This window comes from Balaenoptera acutorostrata, chromosome X (assembly GCF_949987535.1).
Source record: "Balaenoptera acutorostrata chromosome X, mBalAcu1.1, whole genome shotgun sequence".
In the NCBI taxonomy this organism is placed as follows: domain Eukaryota; kingdom Metazoa; phylum Chordata; class Mammalia; order Artiodactyla; family Balaenopteridae; genus Balaenoptera; species Balaenoptera acutorostrata.
Window position 1 is genome coordinate 104,042,587 of NC_080085.1, and position 21,247 is coordinate 104,063,833.

The window sequence follows — 21,247 nt, forward strand, 5'->3', positions numbered from 1 at the left end:
TGAGTATATTTCTGGGCTCTCTGTTCTCTTCCATTAATATATTTTTCTGTTTGGACATCAATCCCACACTGTCTTGATTATAGTGTAGCTTTATAATACTTTTTTTTTTTTTTTTTGGCTGCACCACGCACATGGCTTGCAGGGTCTTAGTTCCCTGATCAGGGATTGAACCCGGGCCCGGCAGTGAAAGTGCCAAGTCCTAACCACTGGACTGCCAGGGAATTTCCTATAATACATCTTAAAATCAGGTAGTGTTAACCTTCCAAATGTGTTCTTTTCTCAGAGTTGCTTTGACAATTCTAGGTCATTTGTATTTACATATGAATTTTAGAATCAGCTTGTGATTTTCTATAAAAATTCCTGCTGGGAATTTGAAAGGGATTATATTGAATCTGTAAATCAATTTGGGAAGAATTGTTATCTCAACAATATTGAGTCTTCTGACCCATGAATAAGGTATAAATATCACTATTTAGATTTTCTTTAATTTCTCCCAGCAAAGCTTTATAGTTTTCAGCATACAGGTTTTGCACATCTTTTCTTGACCAAATGCTTTGGCCAGAACCTCTAGTACAGTGCTGAATATAAAGAGTGAGAATGGACATCTTGATTTATTACTGATCTTCTTATAGGGAAAGCACTCAGTCTTTCACCAATAAGTATGATGTTAAGTATAGGTTCTTCATATATGCTCTTTATCAGATTGATGAAGTTCCCTTCTGTTCCTAGTTTGCTGAGAGTTATTATCAGTAATGGATGAAAGAGCTGTGAAGTGGAAGCTTTGGACCTCACCCTACCTTAGTCAGAATTGTTCTGTTTTATGTTTTATGTGTGGATATTCTCTGTGAACTTTGTTTGCAAAATGAATTCAACTCCTAATAAGAAAAAAAAGTTTGAATAACACTACTTTATACAATAAGTAAATGTATTAGTCAGGGTACTCCAGAGAAACAGAAGTCCCAATATCAGCCATCTGCAAACTGGAGACCCAGGAAAGCCAGTGGTATAATTCTTAGAGAATGGATGAATTCCAGTCCAAGTCCGGAGGCCTGGCAACCAGGTAAGCCAATGGTGTAAAATCTCAGTACAAGGGCAGAAGATCAATGTCCCAGCTCATTCAGGCAGACAAGAAGCAAAACGGGTGAATTCTTCCTTCCACCTTGTGTTCTATTCAGGTCCTCAATGGATTGGATGATGCCCACATTGGGGAGGGCAGTCTACCTGACTGAGTCCACCAATTCAAATGCTCATCTCATCCGGAAACACCCTCATAGACACACCCAGAAACGATGTTTAATCTGGGCACCCCTTAGCCCAGTCAAGTTGACACATAAGTTAACCACCACAGTAAGTTATTGAAAAATTGAATATAAATTTAACTTTTTATTTTCCAATGAACTAGAAACACATAGGGAAATCTTTTGAAAGAATATTCCTGCATTCTTTGTAAAATCTAGAGGATTCCTAGGCCATGCTTGAAAACGCTGATTCTGGGAATTCCCTGGCGGTCCAGTGGTTAGGACTCCGCACTCTCACTGCCAAGGGCGCAGGTTCAATCCCTGGTCGGGGAACTAAGATCCTGCAATACGTGCGGTGTGGCCAAAAAAACAAAACGAAACGAAACAAATGCTGATTCTGCAGCCTCTTAGAAGAAGTAGAGTTGTAAGACTGAGAGGGAACTTTCCAGAGAAGACTGATCTAACCTTCTGCCCCCAGGGATTGTAGTAGTGCTGGGGAGAAGGTGTGGCGAGTCTAGAGAAGGACATTTTCCCATTTCTCTCACTGTTCTATATCTTAGCAACAAGGCATAAGTTCTGCACAGCCTTGGATTCCCTGGGGATTACAGGCTGCTTGCGGGCAGGAACTGTATTACTTTCTTTTCTGTAGCTCCTTCAGCTGTCTCTCACAGTTCTTTAAACATCTCATGTGCTAAATGAGTAAATAAATGATAGGTGGGCGGATACCTTTTCCTTCCTACCATCTCTTGCCCCTTACTTTTTGAGCTCACTCGGCCCAGCTCTAGACAGACTTGTGAAGCAGATTGAGTTTGTCTTTGGTGCCCTTTGCCCACCACGTGTTGCTGTCTCCTGAGTGCCCGGTGTGTCCTCCTACTCGTGATCGTTTCACTCTCAAATCCCAGCAAGGCCTGTTCTTCACAGGCAGCATCCCATGCCTCATCTGAGCTTCCTCATTATGTGTCCTGTCTTGCTTTCTTTAACGATTCCACAGAGTTAGGGTCAGGCTACCTAGTGGATGAGGATTACAGAGAAGAGAGCCTTCAAACTCTTGCCTCAGCACGCAACTAGGGTATCCACAGCACTCTCCTCCCTCTCTCATCACCTCCAAGCACCGAGCCCACCCATGGTGGACAGTACTTACCCACCTCCCAAGCCCCCTTTCCCCTCTCTGAGAACAGTTTTGTGTGATCCTGGGGTAGTTTGGTTTTTAAGGGCAGGTAAGCCACAAAAATAGAGCAAGCCCTTCTTGGATCACCGTGTCTCCCACTGCTCATTGTTCAAAGTTCCTGTTTTCCAAGTTGATATATTGAGAAAAGTATAAGCTTCTGCCAGAGCATCCATTTCTCTCCATGTGTGGGTTATCCTGTCCTATCTTGGCTCATAGGAAATAAAGGAAACAAACTATTTTGTTTCAGTTAGGGAGAATCAGTATTAAGGATTTACTCCTTCCTTTGTTTGTTAAACAAATCATCATCATGCGCCCACTATATACAAATAGATTATGATAACAGGGACTTCCTTAGATATCGGTTTGTTTTCTGTTTACTCCATCAGCAAAATTCTTCAGGGAAACTTGAAGAACTCTAAATGGCTCACTAACAAAAGCAAACAACACTCAAACATTTAAAATTAGGCAACTTTCAAACTACCATCCACACATGTTTCCAGGTTTCATTTAAAAGCAAAACCAACTTGAGTACCAGGTGTGAACTTAAAGTAATAGGATTGTTATCTTCTAAAAATAAACCTGAGAGGGTGTACCCGTCCGAAGACATAATCTCCCAGCTAGTGTAGCCATCTTGAGAGTCCGAGCCCTTGTTCTATTGGTGTGGCCACAACTACTTGTCTTTTGGGACTAAAATTAGACCTCACCTCCTCCTTCAGGGAGCCGGCCCTCACCCTCAAGTCTGGGTTTGATGCTCTTCTTCTGGGCTCCCTGAGCGTCCTGTGCTTACATCTATCAAAGCACTTATCACACTGGATTGTATGTCTCCCTTATCTGAAGGTAGGGAAGATGTCTTGTTTGACTTTATATCCCTGGGGCCAAGCAGTTGCTCAGTAAATATTTGTTAACTGAAAAAAGTCTCTGCGTCATATTTTTGGACCATCTTCAACGATAGCAAATCTTTCTTCTTTTACTGGAGAATGTGATTTTTGGCAAACAGATGTTATTCGGAAACATGTTGGGGAAATCAGGTATTCATCAAACTGAATAACACTGTCTATTTAAAAATGAGCTGTGATCACAATGTATTGACTACTTTTCTTCTGCGATTCATAAACTGGCTCTGAAAACAATTCCGAAGAAGGAATTGCAAAAGGTTTTGAGCAATAGAAGCTTCCCAGGGCAATATCTTTGAAAGACTATGTTCCTTTATATGTTTAAGTTGGAATATGTGTTTAGAGAAAAATCAAACAAATATTTGTCCTGAAAATTATCGAACACCTACTCCAGGGAGCAGAGCATGGCGTTTCAAGGTTAAGAGCATTACTCTGGAGCTGGACTGCTTGGGTTCCAATCCTGCCTCTGCAGCTAAGTTAGCTGTATCGTCTTGGACAAGTTACTCAACCTGTTGTTTCCTCATTTGTAAAATGGGGATAGTACCTCGCACATAGAGTCACTGTGAGGATTAGTTGAGTTAATCACATCAAGTGCTTAGAATATAGGGCCCGGTACATAGTAAGTGCTCACTAAGAGTTGTTATTATCATTGTTATCTTTATGATCATAACAATGTTTGAGGCACTGTATTAGAAAATACTGAAGATAATACTTTTTTTAAAAAGACCTATCCCTTCCCTCAGGAAGTTCACAGTATAATGGGAAATACAGACATGTAATTTATGTTATCATACAACTTGATGGGTGCTCTCAGAAATGCCAACTGTCATGATGGCAGGAACAGCTGACATGGGGAAGGGTCTAGTATCGAGAGCATCTCAGTACAGCTCTATAAGCACCAAATGCCCTCCACTCCATTCAGAACATTGTGTCCTGAGAATAGAAGTGTCAGTACGACCAGATATTGATGTTCATGGTAGTGATGAGAACAGAAGGACCTGAGAGTAGAGATCACACTTTTTTACTAAAATACTTCCATTTTTTTAAAAAACAAAGGAATGGTATGCGGTGTCAGTTCCTTTGAAAGTATTCAGTGCTCCTTACTTCACTCCGAATAGGAACCCGTCTGGACAGAGAATTCATAGACTCGATCATCAATATGTCTCTCTGTTTAAAAAAAAATTGGTTCCAGTTTCAAAAACTAAGATACAGTGTTGCTCTGATCCTGAAAGAATGGAATAATCTGGAAGGATTTGCCATTTTACCAGGAGAGTTTAGAGGTTTACTATGGATTAGAATTGCACCAATATTTAAGAATAGTAACATTAAATAATGATATAATTTACACTTGGGGATGCATTGTTTCATTACTGTATCATTTCTTTTACTGTGCAGAAATTAGTTTTTTCAATTAAAATATTGGTTGCCTTTTTTTAAACCAGAGTTTCCCTCTTTCAGAAATAGTTATAAAAATGACAATTTATGTTGCAATCAGTTATTTTGTATGATTCATGAAGAAACACTTTAAAAATAGCTTTGTAATAAAGACAGAAAACTGTTTCTTTACGATTGTGATTCATCATAATTACTTTTGAACATTTGGTAAATCCTATTTCGGGTAATTTTTAAGAAGTACGTTAAAACTCTTCCAGAGTCTGTTTAAGGCCCTCCTTTATGAATTCTGCAGAAGCTTCACTTTGTGAAGAAAATGGGCTTGAGGTAATAAGCATAATGTGAGACAAGGTGGTTATATGTGTTTCTGCCCTCGCCTCATCTTTTCAGTTTCCCTTCTGAGAAGTTGAAAGTCAAGGGATTATTTTGGGGAATTAAAGTACTTGCAAAGAGAAACAGCATGAGCCTGCAACCTTTCCACCATGGCATGCTCTGTGCTTCTGGGCCCAAGGGGCAGGCAAGCAAGAGGTGCCAATTCTTACGAGACCTGTGATGGGGCCACAGACGTGTTTTCTTAAGAAAGGGAGAGAGAATACGGCAGTGGTAACTGGAGCCGAGTGCTATACTTGGCATTTGTTCCAGGTTTGCTTAGTTGAACTGAATTTCCTGCTTATGGGCAAGATACCATTCCGAGTTGTACAGAACGAGCACACAGCTGTCATCTTCATTTTGCCCCAAAGGCTATTAACAGTTGGTCCTAAAGTGAAGGATTTTATTCTGTTACATGGATCATGAGTAGAGCAATCATAAAGTGTATTGATGTTGGGAAGAAAATCTGCGTTCTGAGCATGTGTATGATTAACACCCTTATTGGACGCTCATAATGCTGAGAGTTTCCAACCTCACCTGGAACTTCCTAAGGGTTGTGAAAATGAATTTTTCACCACTACAGCTACTATAATCCCTGGTGCACTTCTTTTTTAAAAAAAATTTCATTTATTCAACTATAGTTGATCTACAATATTGTGTTAGTTTTAGGTGTACAGCTTCAGATTCTTTTCCATTATAGGTTATTACAAGATATTTAATATAGTTCCCTGTGCTATACAGTAAATCCTTGTTGTTTGTCTATTTTATATACAGTGATGTGTATCTGCTAATCCCATACTCCTAATTTATCCCTCCCCCTCCCCTTTCCCCTTTGGTAACCATAGGTTTGTTTTCTATGTCTTTGAGTCTGTTTCTGTTTTGTAAATAAGTTGATTTGTATTAATTTTTTAGATTCCACATATAAGTGATATTATATAATATTTGTCTTTTTCTGCCTGACTTCTTTCACTTAGTATGATAATCTCTAGGTCCATCCATGTTGCTGCAAATGGCAGTATTTCATTCTTTCTTACAGCTGAGTAATATTCCATTGTATATGTGTGTGTGCATGTGTGTGTGTGTGTGTATACACATATATACCACATCTTCTTTATCCATTCATCTGTCGATGAACACTTAGGTGTCCATGTCTTTGCTATTGTGAATAGTGCTGCTATAAACATAGGCATGCATGTATCTTTTCGAATTAGAGTTTTGCTCTTTTCCGGATATATGCCCAGGAGTGGGATAGCTGGGTCATATGGTAACTCTATTTTTAGTTTTTTAAGGAACCTCCAGACTGTTTTCCATAGTGGCTGTACCAGTTTACATTCCCACCAATAGTGTAGGAGGGTTCCCTTTTCTCCACACCCTCTCCAGCATTTATTATTTATAGACTTTTTTTTTTTTTTTATAGACTTTTTGATGATGGCCATTCTGACTGGTGTGAGGTGTTACCTCATTGTAGTTTTGATTTGCATTTCTCTAATAATTAATGATGTTGAGCATCTTTTCATGTGCCTCTTGGCCTTCTGTATGTCTTCTTTGGAGAAATCTCTATTTAGGTTGGACTTAGTGACTTGATTCTAATGCATAGAATATGACAAAGGTGTTGGGATGGGACTTCTGTGATTAGGTTACAAAAGATTGTGACTTCCATCCTGCTGGCACTCTGTCTTGCCCTCTTAGTTACTCTGATGAAGTTTGATGCCGTGTTGCGAGATGCTCTGTAGGGAGACCCACATGCCAGAGACTCAAGGAGGCCTGCAGCCAACAGCTTATGAGGAACTGAATCCTTTGTCCAACAGTCTGCGAAAAACGGAATCCTGCCAACAACCATGTGACTGAACTTGGAAGCAGATCCTTCCCAGTAGAGCCTTCGGATGAGGTGGTGTCCCTGGCCAGCGCCTTGATTGCGGGCTTGCAAGAAGCCCTGAAGCAGAAGACCCAGCTAAGCCACGCCTGGATTCCTGAAAGTATGTTTTAAGCAGCTAAGTTTTGGGGGTAATTTATTATACTACACAATAACTAATACACCTTCCAAGAGGTAACCACTATCCTAAATGTGCTATCATTCCCATACATGTCTTTATATGTATGCTACATTTATATGTATCACTCCCATGTATGCCTACACACACATACACACATGTACAATTACTATATATATATAGTAATTGTATTACATGTTCTTAAAATCCATATAAATGATATTATAGTATTTGTATCCTTCTGGAATTAGAGTTTCCCTTATTCGTTTTTCCACCGCCACCATTCCATCTTTGCCTCTCTGGGTCTTTCTCTGTGTCTCAGCCTCTGTGAGTTCTAGTCTCCACCCCAGCCCAACCCTTTCTGTCCTGTTCCGTTTACCTGCAGTAGTCCCAAACTGGTGACTTAAGCCTGGTCCCACCTTAGGTGAAGCCCAGCTTCTTCCCGTATGGCTCTCTAAACCAAAATCTCGGCCTTGCTCTTCAACATTACATGGGCCTCTAGGCCAACCTGGATCGTCACTGGGGTTTTCTTTGATAATGGTGCTTTTTAGAGCAGTATGCATCTAAAAGTTTAACGTGCATAGGAATTTCCTGGAAACCTTGTTAAAATGTGACTATGAAGGTCCGGGGAGGGCCTGAGATTCTGCATATCTACAAAGCTTTCAGGTGTTGCTGATGCTGTTGATACACAGATCCCATATTTAGTAACAAGATTCCAGAGGCTAGATGTCTATCTCTCTCTTTACGAAAATTGTTTCAACTTGACATTTTAATTTTTTTAAAATTTTTATTTATTTATTTATTTTTTAACATCTTTATTGGAGTATAATTGCCTTACAATGGTGTGTTAGTTTCTGTTTTATTATATTAGATACCAATAAAGGAATTCAAAATAGGCTTACCCAGTGGTAGAAAGTGATGGCTTTCAAAGGTAAGGTGGGCCAAAACAAAACCAAATAATGTAAGGAAAGACTTTACTTGGTGTTATTTACCAAAGAGAAATCTGTTCATACTTAAGCTTATTTACTGAAAGTAAACTTTTATTTTTAACTTGAACAAATGCTGACAAATATATATGTAGAAGGTAGGATAAAAGTCAGATATCAGTGGATATCACTTTTTGGGGAATGAACTCTGGAGAGATATCAGTGTTGATAAAATTCTCCTGGGCTTCTAAAAAACAAAAAACCTAAAGAATGAAGAACAGATTCTTTCTTTTTTCCTCCATCCTTTTCTTTCTACTCCTCCCAACTACAGAATAAAATAAGAGAAAATGAACAATTATACAACATTAACCTGCACCAGTGACTTTATAAATCTAAGAAAATAGTCTTATGTGTGTATATACTATATCTCAATAAGGAGAGAAGAACAGTACATTTTCTTTTTGTAACTTGGAACCTTGTGTATCTGATGGCTTCGACCACCTGATGACCGCACCAGCCTTGTCTCTGTTGCCCAACACCACAAATGCTTGCCCCACCCCTCCTTTGATCGTCTCATTCTCTCTTTCTTTCTTTTTGGAGAGGCCATTCTGAGATTTAAATAAAGCTTTCTATTGATACTTAAGAAGACTTTGCACAATTTCTGCTTTGACCAAGTAACAGAGACTGGATTTACCCTCTTACTTTAAAGAACCAAAAAACAGGACAAAATGTATAAGCTATACCTGACTTGGCTCCCTGAACTCTGAGATCAGTGTCCGCAACCCAGGGAGTCTTCCAAGCTCTGCCTCAGCTCCCCTTCCCCATGTCCTATCCTGGAAACTTTCTGAAGGCACTAAGTTGGGTCAAATCTTCCACCTTAAGACACTGGGAAAAGAAGGGCAAACTAAACCTAAAGCAAGCCAGAAGGAAATGATAAAGATCAGAGTGGAAATTATTGGACTAGATAATAGAAAAAACAATCAAGAAAATCAATGAAACCAAAAGCTGGTTCTTGGAAAAGATCAACAAAATTGACAAAACTTTAGTTAGATTGACTAAGAAAAAAAGAAGACTCAAATTTCTAGAATCAGAAATGAAAGAGGGGATATTACTACTGACTTTACAGAAGTAAAAAGGATTATGTGGGAATTCTATGAACAATTATATACCAATAAATTAGATGAAATGGACAAATTCCTAGAGAGACACAAACTACTGAAATTGACTCAAGAAGAAAAAAACAGTATGAATAGATCTATAACAAGTGACAAGCCTGGATTAGTAATTTTAAAAAAACTGCCCACAAAGAAAACCCCAGGCCTAGACGGTTCACCACTGAATTCTAACAAACATTTAAAGAACTAATACTAACTCTTCACCAACTCTTCCAAAAATAGAAGAGGCTGGAACACTTCCCAGTTCCTTCTATGGGGCCAATATTACCCTCATACCAAAACCAAAGACATCACAAGGAAAGAAAACTACAGATTATTATCTCTTATGAACATAGGTGCAAAAATCCTTAGCAAACTGAATCCAACAACATATAAAAAGAATTATGCACAATGAGAAGTGGGATTTATCCTAGGAATACGCAGTCTGTTTAACATCTGAAGGTAAGTTAATGTAATACATCATAATAATTGAATAAAAAACAAAATCACATGATCATCTCAATAGATGCAAAAAAGCATTTGACAAAATCCAACAACCTTTCATGACAGAAACACTCAACAAACTAGGGATGGAAGAGAACTTCCTCAACAAAGGACTTCTATGAAAAACCCACAGCTAACATCATACTTAATGGTGAAAGCATAGATGCTTTATACCCTTAAAATTAGGAACAAAACAATGTCTGCAGCTCAACATTTTATTGGAGTTGTATCCAGGGTAACTAGGCCACAGAAAGAAATGAAAGACATCCATACTGGAAAGCGAAAAGTAAAATTATCTCTATTTGCAGATGACATGATCTTGTATGTAGAAAATCTCAAGGAATCCACAAAGAAAACAAAACACCTATTATAACTAATTAAAAAGTTCAGCAAGGTTGCAGAATACAGGATCAATATACAATAATCAGTTGTGTATCTGTATACTTACAATGAACAATCCAAGATTACAAAAACAATTCCATTTACAGTAGCATCAAAAAGAATAAAATACTTGGGAATAAAGCTAAGTGAAGGAGTGTAAAACTTACACTCTGAAAATTATAAGACACTGTTGAAAGAAATTAATGATCTAAATAAATGGGAACACATTCCATGCTCATGGATTGGAAGACTTAATATTGTTAAGATGGTAATACTTCCCAAATTGATCTATGATTTGATGCAATCCCTATAAGAATCTCAGCTGGCTTCTCTTTAGAAAATGGCAAGCTGATTGTAAAATTCATATGGAATTGTAAGTGACCCAGAATAGCCAAAGAAATCTTGAAAAAGAAGAACAAAGTAGGAGGATTCCCACTTCCCAATTTCAAAATTTACTACAAAGCAATGATAATCAAGATAGTGTGGAAATGGCATAGAGATAGACATATAAATCAATGGAATAAAATTGAGACTCCAGAAATAAACCCATGTGTCTATGGTCAACTGATTTTTGGCAAGAGTGCCAAGTTCATTCAATGGTGAAAGAATAGTTATTTCAAAAAATAATGCTGAAACGACTGGATAACCACATGTAAAAGAATAAAGTTGGACCATGCCCCACACCATATACAAAAATCAACTTTAAATTGATCAAAAACTTAAATATAAGAGCTAAAACTATAAAACTCTTATAAGGAAACATAGGGGTAAATCTTCATGACCTTAGATTTGGCAAAGGATTCTTATTTATTGCACCAAAAGGATGAAAAACAAAAGAGAAAAATAGATAAATTGGACCTCATCAAAATAAAAAACTTTTGTGCTTCAAAGGACATTCATGAAAGTGCAAAGACAGCTCACAGGATGGGAGAAAATATTTGCAAATCATTAATCTGATGAGGGGATTGTATCTAGACTATATAAAGAATTTTTACAACTTGATAATAAAAACATAAATAACCCAATTAAAAAATGGGCAAAGGATATGAAATGATTATTTCCCCAAGGAAGATATACAAAATGGCCAATAAGCACATGAAAAGTTGCTCAACATCATCAGGGAAATGCAAATCAAAACCACAATGAACTTCATACCACTTCATACCCACTCGGATGGCTATAATAAAAAAGCCAGATACTAGCAAGTATTGACGAGGATGTGGAGAAATCAGAACTCTTGTACATTGTTGGTGGGTATGTAAAATGCCACTTTGGAAAACAGTCTGGTAGTTCCTGAAAAGTTTAAACATAGAGTTACTATATAATCCAACAATTCTCTTCCAAGAATCGAAGAATATCTTCCTTCCAAGAGAAAGGAAAATATATGTCCACAAAAAAAAACTTGTTATAGCAGCATTATTCATAATAACCAAAAGGTGAAAACAACCCAAATGTCCATCAACTGATGAATGCATAAATACAATGTGCTATATCCATACAATGGAATATTATTTGGCCATAAAAGGAGCAAAGTGCTTACTGATACATGATACAACATGGATTCATCTTGGAAAACATTATGCTGAGTCAAAGAAGCCAGTTACAAAAGACCACATATTATAAGATTCCATTTATTTGAAATGTCCAGAATAAAGAAATCTATAGACAGAAAGTAGATTAATAGTGGCTTAGGGCTGGAGGGAATAGGGAATAGAAAACTAAAGGGTACTGGGCTTCCCTGGTGGCGCAGTGGTTGAGAATCTGCCTGCTAATGCAGGGGACACGGGTTCGAGCCCTGGTCTGGGAAGATCCCACATGCCACGGAGCAGCTGGGCCCGTGAGCCACAATTGCTGAGCCTGCGCGTCTGGGGCCTGTGCCCCGCAACGGGAGGGGCCGCGATGGAGAAAGGCCCGCGCACCGCGATGAAGAGCGGTCCCCGCACCGCGATGAAGAGTGGCCCCCGCTTGCCGCAACTGGAGAAAGCCCTCGCACGAACCGAAGACCCAATACAGACAAAAATAAATTAATTAATTAATTAAAAAGAAAATCCTTAAAAAAAAAAAAAAAAAAAAAAAGAAAACTAAAGGGTATAGGATTTCTTTCTGAGGTGATGAAAGCGTTCTGAAATTGGTGATGGTCACACATGTCTGTGAATATACTAAAAACCATTGAATTGTACACTTTAAATGGATGAATGTGAATTATAATTATTATAATGTGTATGGTATATGAATTATATCTCAATAAAGCTGTTTTACAAATAAGCTGGTCATTCATAGGGCTCATCTTGTTTGCTTTCCATCTCTCTGGGATCACTGTCCTTTGTTGCCTAATATATAGTGTCTTGAAAATTGTTGCTTCATATTGTCTGGCTTTTTTTTTTTTGGTTGTTTCATGCAGGAGGGTACATACAATTTCTACCACATCATCTTAGCCAGAAGTAGCAGTTTCCCTTTTTAATTGCGCAAACTGAGGCCAAAAGCAGCTAACTGGCTTACCAAAGTTCATGCTAGTTAGTGGCAGAGTCAGGTCTATAACCAGGATTTCCTGATCTGTAGTCCGAAGTTGAAACAGGATTGCTTCTTGCCTATCCAGGTTCTGGGGCAACTTGAGAGCTGAAGGTTAGTTAACCAGTCATAGACAAAGTGAATGTCTGGGGCTTGAGGATCCCTGAAAGGTCCAGATCAGTTCTTTGCCTTCTCCTCAATCCGCAAGTGTTTACTGCACACCTGTGTGCATTACCTTTTGGGAGACATTCCTGGGGACAGAAAAGCAGGTGCTACCATCTCTGGCAACAAGAAGCTCACCATCTATTTGGGAGAAAAGGCTGCACATGAAACATCTCTATGACTCAAGCATGTTTACCTATAATATAATGAATGACTCACTCAACTGTGCAGCCAAGAGAGGCAGGAGGGGTCACAGTGTGCAGGCTTTTCTCAGGAAAGGCTTCCAACTTGAGTTTCAAAAGATGGCAGCATCCCCTGACTGAGTGAGGGAAGTAAAGGCAGGATGTTGTCTTCACAGGGTGTGTGTTAAAGTGCACCTGAGGCCTCAGAGGGTCCTTGGCTATAAGAAAAGCCTGTCTTGGGGTGGGGAAAGAAAGAGGAAGTTGTCCTAGCCTGAGGGCAGACCTGGGGGATTTGATGGAAGTCCTGTGGTGAAAAGGGTGACTAACAGGTCAGCTCCTTTGCCTACAGCAAAATCAAATGCTCCCGGGCAGACAGTTTTTTTTTTTATAGGAAAACAAGTGTCTTCTCAGGTCATGAAAAAGCTGGGTTGTCCACTTGAAATTACAGGACAAATGTTCCAGACCCTAGCTATTGAATCATTCACTGAGCATGTACTGAGCACCTACTCTATACTGGGAGTTGTGTTAGGGGCTGGGGATTGACAGGTGCCCAAGACTCGTGGCTTGCCCTAGTTCATGGTCTAGAGGGGAAGACACTTGGACAATGATAACAGATTTCCTTAAGGAAAGGTGCTCTCTTTCCCCACCCTACACCCTGTTAGTCAACAGAAGTGGCCACGTCTTTTCCCTTTGCAGATCCATCGTCAGGGTCAGGGGGGACGGGGGAAGGACCCAAGGCCACAACAGCTGGAAGAGGTTTTCACTTCCTGCCGGGCATGGCAGGGCACACCCCCTGAAGACCAGTCCAGAGCTCTCCTTTACAGCCCGGCCCCCAACTCGCCGCCTCCGGGAAGCCTTCTCTTCTGCATCTGCTGCCCCTGTCCCCCCCACAGGCTCTCCTGGTTGCACTGAGATGTGTGGACATTGTTTGGCTCCCCTAGAAAAGCACAGGCCCTTTAGGGGGACGGTCCAGATCTTCTTCAAGTTTGTGACCCCCATGGCGTCTGCACAGGTAGGTGTTTGTTGACTGAATCACGAGGGCTTCGGAATCACTCTTCTCACCATCAGTGGTGCTTCTCTTCTACGTGCCCAGGGCCTGTCTACAGAGGGCCTTCCCATCCTCTTCCTGTCTCTTTGGCTCCTCTGCAGGGCCTCCCGGGAGGTTTCCGCTCCCACGGCCGCGTGTGATGCTTGTGGTGCTGTGATGGCGGATACAAGGAGGGACTGCGCCCCCAGGTGAGGCCCCGCCCCCCCCCACACAGGGAGTGACTTGTCCTGTCCCTGGCCTCCGAGACTGCCGTGTCACAGCCAGACCGGGCTGTGGGTGCTCACCGAAGAGAAGCACCCACACAGGGATGCCATCTGCCTACAGGAGCCAAAAGCCCTGGGGTGACGAGCACAGGGTCTCAGGCCCAGCACCTCCTGCTGTTCGTGGAAGCCACGGGAGGGGCAGGGGACCGGCAGGAGTGCCGGGGTCTCAGGACTTGATCTTGCTTGCACATCCCAAGGGGGTCACTGCACAGGCCTGTGACCCGGAGCCCAGCCCCTGAGAGTGGCGTGGAGTGTCAGGGCTCCATCCCTCCTGTTGAGCAGGAGCTGCAGGCCTGCCGGGTCCTGGGCCTGGCTAGTTGGCACCGACAAAGGCGCCTTTTCACTCACAGGCTCCCCTAGCTTGTGGGGTTTGAAGCAAGAATAATTTTGTCATCTCACGGTTGGGGTGCAGGGCCCTGCCACTCACAGACACTGCTCCTTTACCGTGTCCTCCATGCCTCAGGATAGGCATAGTGCATGGTGGGCTTTTTCCGTAAACTGTAAATTCACCTTCTTCATTCATTTTCCCTCTTCCTGCTGGTTTTATAACAGAGAATCGCACCTCCCCCCACCAAAAAAAAAAGTCTTAGCAGTACAAGTGTCTGAGAGAAAACCAAACATACCCATGCATCTTGGTCTGCAGTTTAAGTCTGATAACACTGCGCTCAGCAACTACAGAGCAGGGCCATACTCCCTGGTGAGCAAACAGTGGAGTTTCAGGGAAAATCCCTAATATCTATGAGTGTCATATGGGGTCAGAAACTCACTTTACCAAACAGATTCATGAGAGAGTGGCTTTTCACAATTTGAAGGTATACTTATTTTAAGAGATTCTAAAGTTGTTGAATCTGAGTGACTATGCATTTGTTCGTTCTCTTCCCCTGAGTTTTCAGATAGGAGTTTGTAGAAAGTGACTCATTCTATCGCACAGCTAATTAGTGGCCAAGCCTAGGACTTGGGCTCACTCTTTCTGAGCCCCGGACTCTTCATTTGAGCCTCCCTGGGATGGAAAGGTTTGCTTCCAGATTGCTGTTTAAACACTAAGTGGAGGGGGAAGGGTAAGCTGGGACGAAGTGAGAGAGTGGCATGGACATATATACACTACCAAACGTAAAATAGATAGCTAGTGGGAAGCAGCCGCATAGCACAGGGAGATCAGCTCCGTGCTTTGTGACCACCTAGAGGGGTGGGATAGGGAGGGTGGGAGGGAGACGCAAGAGGGAGGAGGTATGGGGATATATGTGTATGTATAGCTGATTCACTTTGTTATACAGCAGAAACTAACACACCATTGTAAAGCAATTATACTCCAATAAAAATGTTTTAAAAAATAGATAAATAAAAGATTTGTGCAGAAAAAAACCCACTAAGTGGAATGGAAGGAAAAGAATATCTTGAAGCTCAAAGGTGTGAAGCCTTAGGACATTGACAACCAATTAAAAACTCAGATAAACTAAGGCTTCACACCTTTACATGCTGCAAAGCAGTCAATGGAGAAACAGGATTTGAATTCCTGAAGGGGATTTACACATAAAGATCTAGGAACTCAGCTAACAGCATATTTGGGAGGAGTGAACAGGAGATGTCAGGGTGGAAAGACAGAGTCCTGATCAGATTCTTCCCGGCTCTGGGACCTTGTACAAATCATTTAACCTTCTTCAGCCTCTGTGGCTCATCTCAAATGAAGGAATGATGCTAATACCTGAGTTATTCCCAAATAGTCAACTGAGGTCATCCGATCAGTCCCCATATCTGCTCCATTTTATCCTAAATGTCTCTTGAACCCTCCACTTCTCTCTGTCCTCATGGTTCCTTCTTTAGTTCATCTTTCTACCTCGTCTGCCCCAGGCTGTGTCCTTTTCATTCCACTCTACACACTGATCCAAAGAGATCTTTCTAGAAGGCAAAGCCGGTTACATGGCGAATCTGCTTAAAACCCTTCAATAGCTTCTCATTACTCTCAGGATAAGATCAAAACCCTTGCCCTGGTGTACAAGGCCCTTCATGGTCTGGCACCTGTCTGCCTCTCCAGGCTTATCTCACTCTGCTCCTCTCTCTTAAGTTCCAGCCATAATAAACTAGTAGCTGTTCCCCAATGAGCCAGCCTCTCTCACCTCCAGCCTTTGCAGTAGCTTTTTCCTCTAGCTAGAACACTCAGCCCCTTCCCACACCCCATCCTCCCCTAACCCTGTAATCCTGTAGGGGAAGTGCTCCCCGAGTCTGACCTCCTCCTCCTCAGTGTGCCCCAGCATCCCATTCTTCTGACATCTTAGCACTCATCTCCCTGATTGAAATGGCCTTTTGCCTTGTTGGTTTCTCCCACTCAGTTCTGCAGGACTGTCTTACTCATCATTATGTTTCCAGCGGAGCCTGTTGAATGAATGGTGAATGTTTAAATCATCAAGAAAAAAAGGGAGAGGATGCAAATCATTAAAGTTAGAAATGAAAAAGGGGAAATCACAACTGACACTGCAGAAATACAAAGGATTATAAGAGACTACTACAAACAACTATATGCCAATAAAATGGACAACCACGAAGAAATGGACAAATTCTTGGAAAGGTACAATTTTCCAAGACTAAACCAGGAAGAATTAGAAAATATAGAAAATATAAATAGACCTATCTGTTTAGAAAATATAAACAGACCGTCCCCCTAAAGGGCCTGTGCTTTTCTAAGGGAGCCAAACAATGTCCAGATGGCTTCACAGGCGAATTCTATCAAACATTTAGAGTAGAGCTAACACCGATCCTTCTCAAACTCTTCCAAAAAATTGCAGAGGGAGAAACACTCCGAAATTCATTCTACGAAGCCACCATCACCCTGATACCAAAACCAGACAAAGATGTCACAAAAAAAATTATAGACCAATATGACTGATGAACATACATGCAAAAATCCTGAACAAAACACTGGCAAACAGAATCCAACAGCACATTTAAAGGATCATACACTATGATCAAGTGGGATTTATCCCACGGATGCAAGGATTCTTTAATATATACAAATCAATCAATATGATACACCATATTATCAAATTGAAGAAGAAAAACCATATGATCATCTCAATAGATGGAGAAAAAGCTTTTGACAAAATTCAACACCCATTTATGATAAAAACTCTACAGAAAATGGGCATAGAGGGAACCTACCTCAACATAATAAAGGCCATATGCGACAAACCCACAGCAAGCATCATACTCAATGGTGAAAAACTGAAAGCATTTCCACTAATATCAGGAACAAGACAAGGATGTCCACTCTCACCACTCTTATTCAACATAGTTTTGGACGTCCTAGCCATGGCAATCACAGAAGAAAAAGAAATAAAAGGAATACAAATTGGAAAAGAAGAAGTAAAACTGTAACTCTTTGCAGATGACATGATGCTATGCATAGAAAATCCTAAAGATGCCACTAGAAAACTATTAGAACTAATCAAAGAATTTGGTAAGTTTGCAGGATACAAAATTAATGCACAGAAATCTCTGGCATTCCTATACACCAACAATGAAATATCAGAAAGAGAAATTAAGGAAGCACTCCCATTTACCACTGCAACAAAAAGAATAAAATACCTAGGAATAAACCTGCCTAAGGAGGAAAAAGACTTGTATTCAGAAAACTATAAAACACTAATGAAAGAAATCAAAGATGACATAAACAGATGGAGAAATATACCATGTTCTTGGATTGGAAGAATCAATATTGTGAAATTGACTATACTACCCAAAGCAATCTACAGATTCAATGCAATCCCTATCAAACTACCAATGGCATTCTTCACAGAATTAGAACAAAAAATTTTACAATTCGTATGGAAACACAAAAGACCCCGAACAGCCAAAGCAATCTTGAGAAACAAAAACGGAGTTGGAGGAATCAGGCTCCCTAACTTCAAACTATACCACAAAGCTACAGTAATCAAGACAGTATGGTACTGGCACAAAAACAGAAATAATAGATCAGTGGAACAGGATAGAAAGCCCAGAGATAAACCCACGCACATATGGGCACCTAATTTATGGCAAAGGAGGCAAGAACATATAATGGAGAAAAAACAGCCTCTTCAATAAGTGGTGCTGGGAAAACTGGACAGCTACATGTAAAAGAATGAAATTAGAACACTACCTAACACCATACACAAAAATAAACTCTTAGAGGAAAACACAGGAAAAACACTCTTTGACATAAACCACAGCAAGATCTTTTTTGACCCACCTCCTAGAGTAATGAAAATAAAAACAAAAATAAACAAATGGGACTTAATTAAACTTAAAAGCTTTTGCACAGCAAAGGAAACCATAAACAAGGCAAAAAGACAACCCTCAGGCAAAGGATTAATCTCCAAAATATACAGACAGCTCATGGAGCTCAATATCAAAAAAACAAACAATCCAGTTTAAAAATGGGCGGAAGACCTAAATAGACATTTCACCAAAGAAGACATACAGATGGCCAAGAGGCACATGAAAAGATGCTCAACATCACTAAGTATTAGAGAAATGCAAATCAAAACTACAATGAGGTATCACCTCACACTGGTCAGAATGGCCATTATCAAAAAATCTAGAAACAATAAATGCTGGAAAGTGTGTGATGAAAAGAGAACCCTCCTGCACTGTTAGTGGGAATGTAAATTGATAGAGCCACTGTGGAAAACAGTATGGAGTTTCCTTAACAAACTAAAAATAGAACTACCATATGACCCAGCAATCCCACTACTGGGCATATACCCTGAAAAAAACCATAATTCAAAAAGAGTCATGTACCACAATGTTCATTGCAGCTCTATTTACAATAGCCAGGACATGGAAGCAACCTAAGTGTCCATCGACAGATGAATGGATAAAGAAGATGTGGCACATATATACAATGGAATATTACTCAACCATAAAAAGAAACGAAATTGAGTTATTTGTAGTGAGGTGGATGGACCTAGAGTCTGTCATACAGAGTGAAGTAAGTCAGAAAGACAAAAACAAATACCGTATGCTAACGCATATATATGGAATCTAAAAAAAATGGTACTGATGAACCTAGTTGCAGGGCAGGAATAAAGATGTAGACATAGAGAATGGACTTGAGGACACCGGGTGGGAGGGGGCAGCTGGGGCGAAGTGAGAGTAGCATCGACATATATACACTACTGAATGCAAAATAGTTAGCTAGTGGGAAGCAGCAGCATAGCACTGGGAGATCAGCTAGGTGCTTTGCGATGACCTAGAGGGGTGGGATAGGGAGGATGGGAGGGAGGCTCAAGAGGGAGTGGATATGGGGACATATGTATGCGTATGGCTGATTCACTTTGTTGTACAACAGAAACTAACACAGTATTGTGAAGAAATTATACTCCAATAATGATCTATTTTTTAAAAAAAGCAAAAGGGAAAAAAAATGCTTTGTAAACTGCAACTTGTTACACCAGTGTTAATAAGTATTATGTAATATTACTGTGTTCAGGTTGGTTATTTAATATTGTTGGCCTACTCACCCATTTTATAGTAACTAATATCACATTTCAATTACATCATTCTGGTTCCTTATTATGCCCAATACTAATAAAGGCTACCACTTATTGAGCATTTAACCTGGGCTACATTCTGCAGTGAGATTTTAGATGTGTGATCTCATTTATTCCTCATTATAGCAAGCTAGGTATTATTATAAGCATTATCCCCATTTTTCAGATGAAAAAAGTAAGGCAAGCTCAAAGAGGTTAATTAGTTTTCCCAATAGCAAATAGCCAGATTTTGAATCCAGAAACTTCGAGTTTATGATCCAAACCCTGATTCTAATCATCTCCCACTTCTGCCAAAGTCTTCAGATAAGGACACTATCAACAGAGTGAAAAGCAACCCACAGAATGGGAGAAAATATTTGCAAATCACATATTTGATAGGGGATTAATATCCAGAATATATAGAAAACTCTTAAAACTCAACAAAAAAACCCAACAAACAACCCGATTTTTTAAATTTTTATTTGTTTATTGAAATATAGCTGATGTACAATATTATATGTTACAGATGTACAATATAGTGATTCACAATTTTTAAAGGTTATTCTCCATTTATAGTTATTATAAAATATTGCCTATATTCCCTGTGTTGTACTATATATGTTCTTGTAGCTTATTTTATACCTAATAGTTTGTGCCTCTTAGTCCCCTACCCTTATGTTGCCCCTCCTCCCTTCCCTTTCCCCACTGGTAACCACTAGTTTGTTCTCTATATCTGTGAGTCTGTTTTTTTGGTTAAATTCACTAGTTTGTTGTATTTTTTAGATTCCACATAGAAGTGAGATCATACAGTACTTGTCTTTCTCTGTCTGACTTATTTCACTTAGCATAATATCCGCCAAGTCCATCCATGTTGTTGCAGATGGAAAAATTGCATTCAGCCACAAACAATCCTTTTCTAAAATGGGCAAAAGACTTTCTCCTAAGAAGATGTACAAATGGCCAATAAGCACATGAAAAGATGCTCAAATCACTAGTCACTAGGTAAATGCAAATCAAAACCACAATGGTATGCCACCTCACACCCATTAGGATGGCTATTATAAAAAGAAACAACAGAAAATAACAAGTGTTGGCAAGGATATGGAGCAATTGGAACCCTTATGCATTGCTGGTAGGAATGTAAATTGGTGCAGCCACTGTGGAAAACAGTATGGTGGTTCCGCAACATTAAAAATAGAATTACCGGGACTTCCCTGGTGGTGCAGTGGTTAAGACTCCACGCTCCCAATGCCAGGGGCCCGGGTTCGATCCCTGGTCAGAGAACTAGATCCCACATGCATGCCGCAACTAAGGAGCCCATGAGCCGCAACTAAGGAGCCCGCCTACTGCAACTAAGACTCAGTGCAACCTAATTAATTAGTTAATTAATAGAATTACCATATATCTAACAATTCCACTTCTGGGTATATATCCAAAGGAAGTAAAAGCAGGGTCTAGAAGAGATATTTGTATACTCATGTTTATAGCAGTATTATTTACAATAGCCAAAATGTGGAAGCAATCCAAGTGTCCACTGATGGATAAATGGATATACCTACAAGAG

General features: G+C 40.1%; 1 long non-coding RNA gene across 1 annotated transcript in view; it reads left to right on the forward strand.

The window, feature by feature from the left end:
* The window catches only part of LOC103008444 (uncharacterized), an 86,689-nt gene that overhangs the window by 63,713 nt on the left and 1,729 nt on the right, over positions 1 to 21,247 (forward strand). The window contains exon 8 of the long non-coding RNA XR_450642.2: positions 6,750 to 7,036. This is a non-coding gene — a long non-coding RNA (uncharacterized LOC103008444). The remainder of the gene's footprint in view (positions 1 to 6,749; positions 7,037 to 21,247) is intronic.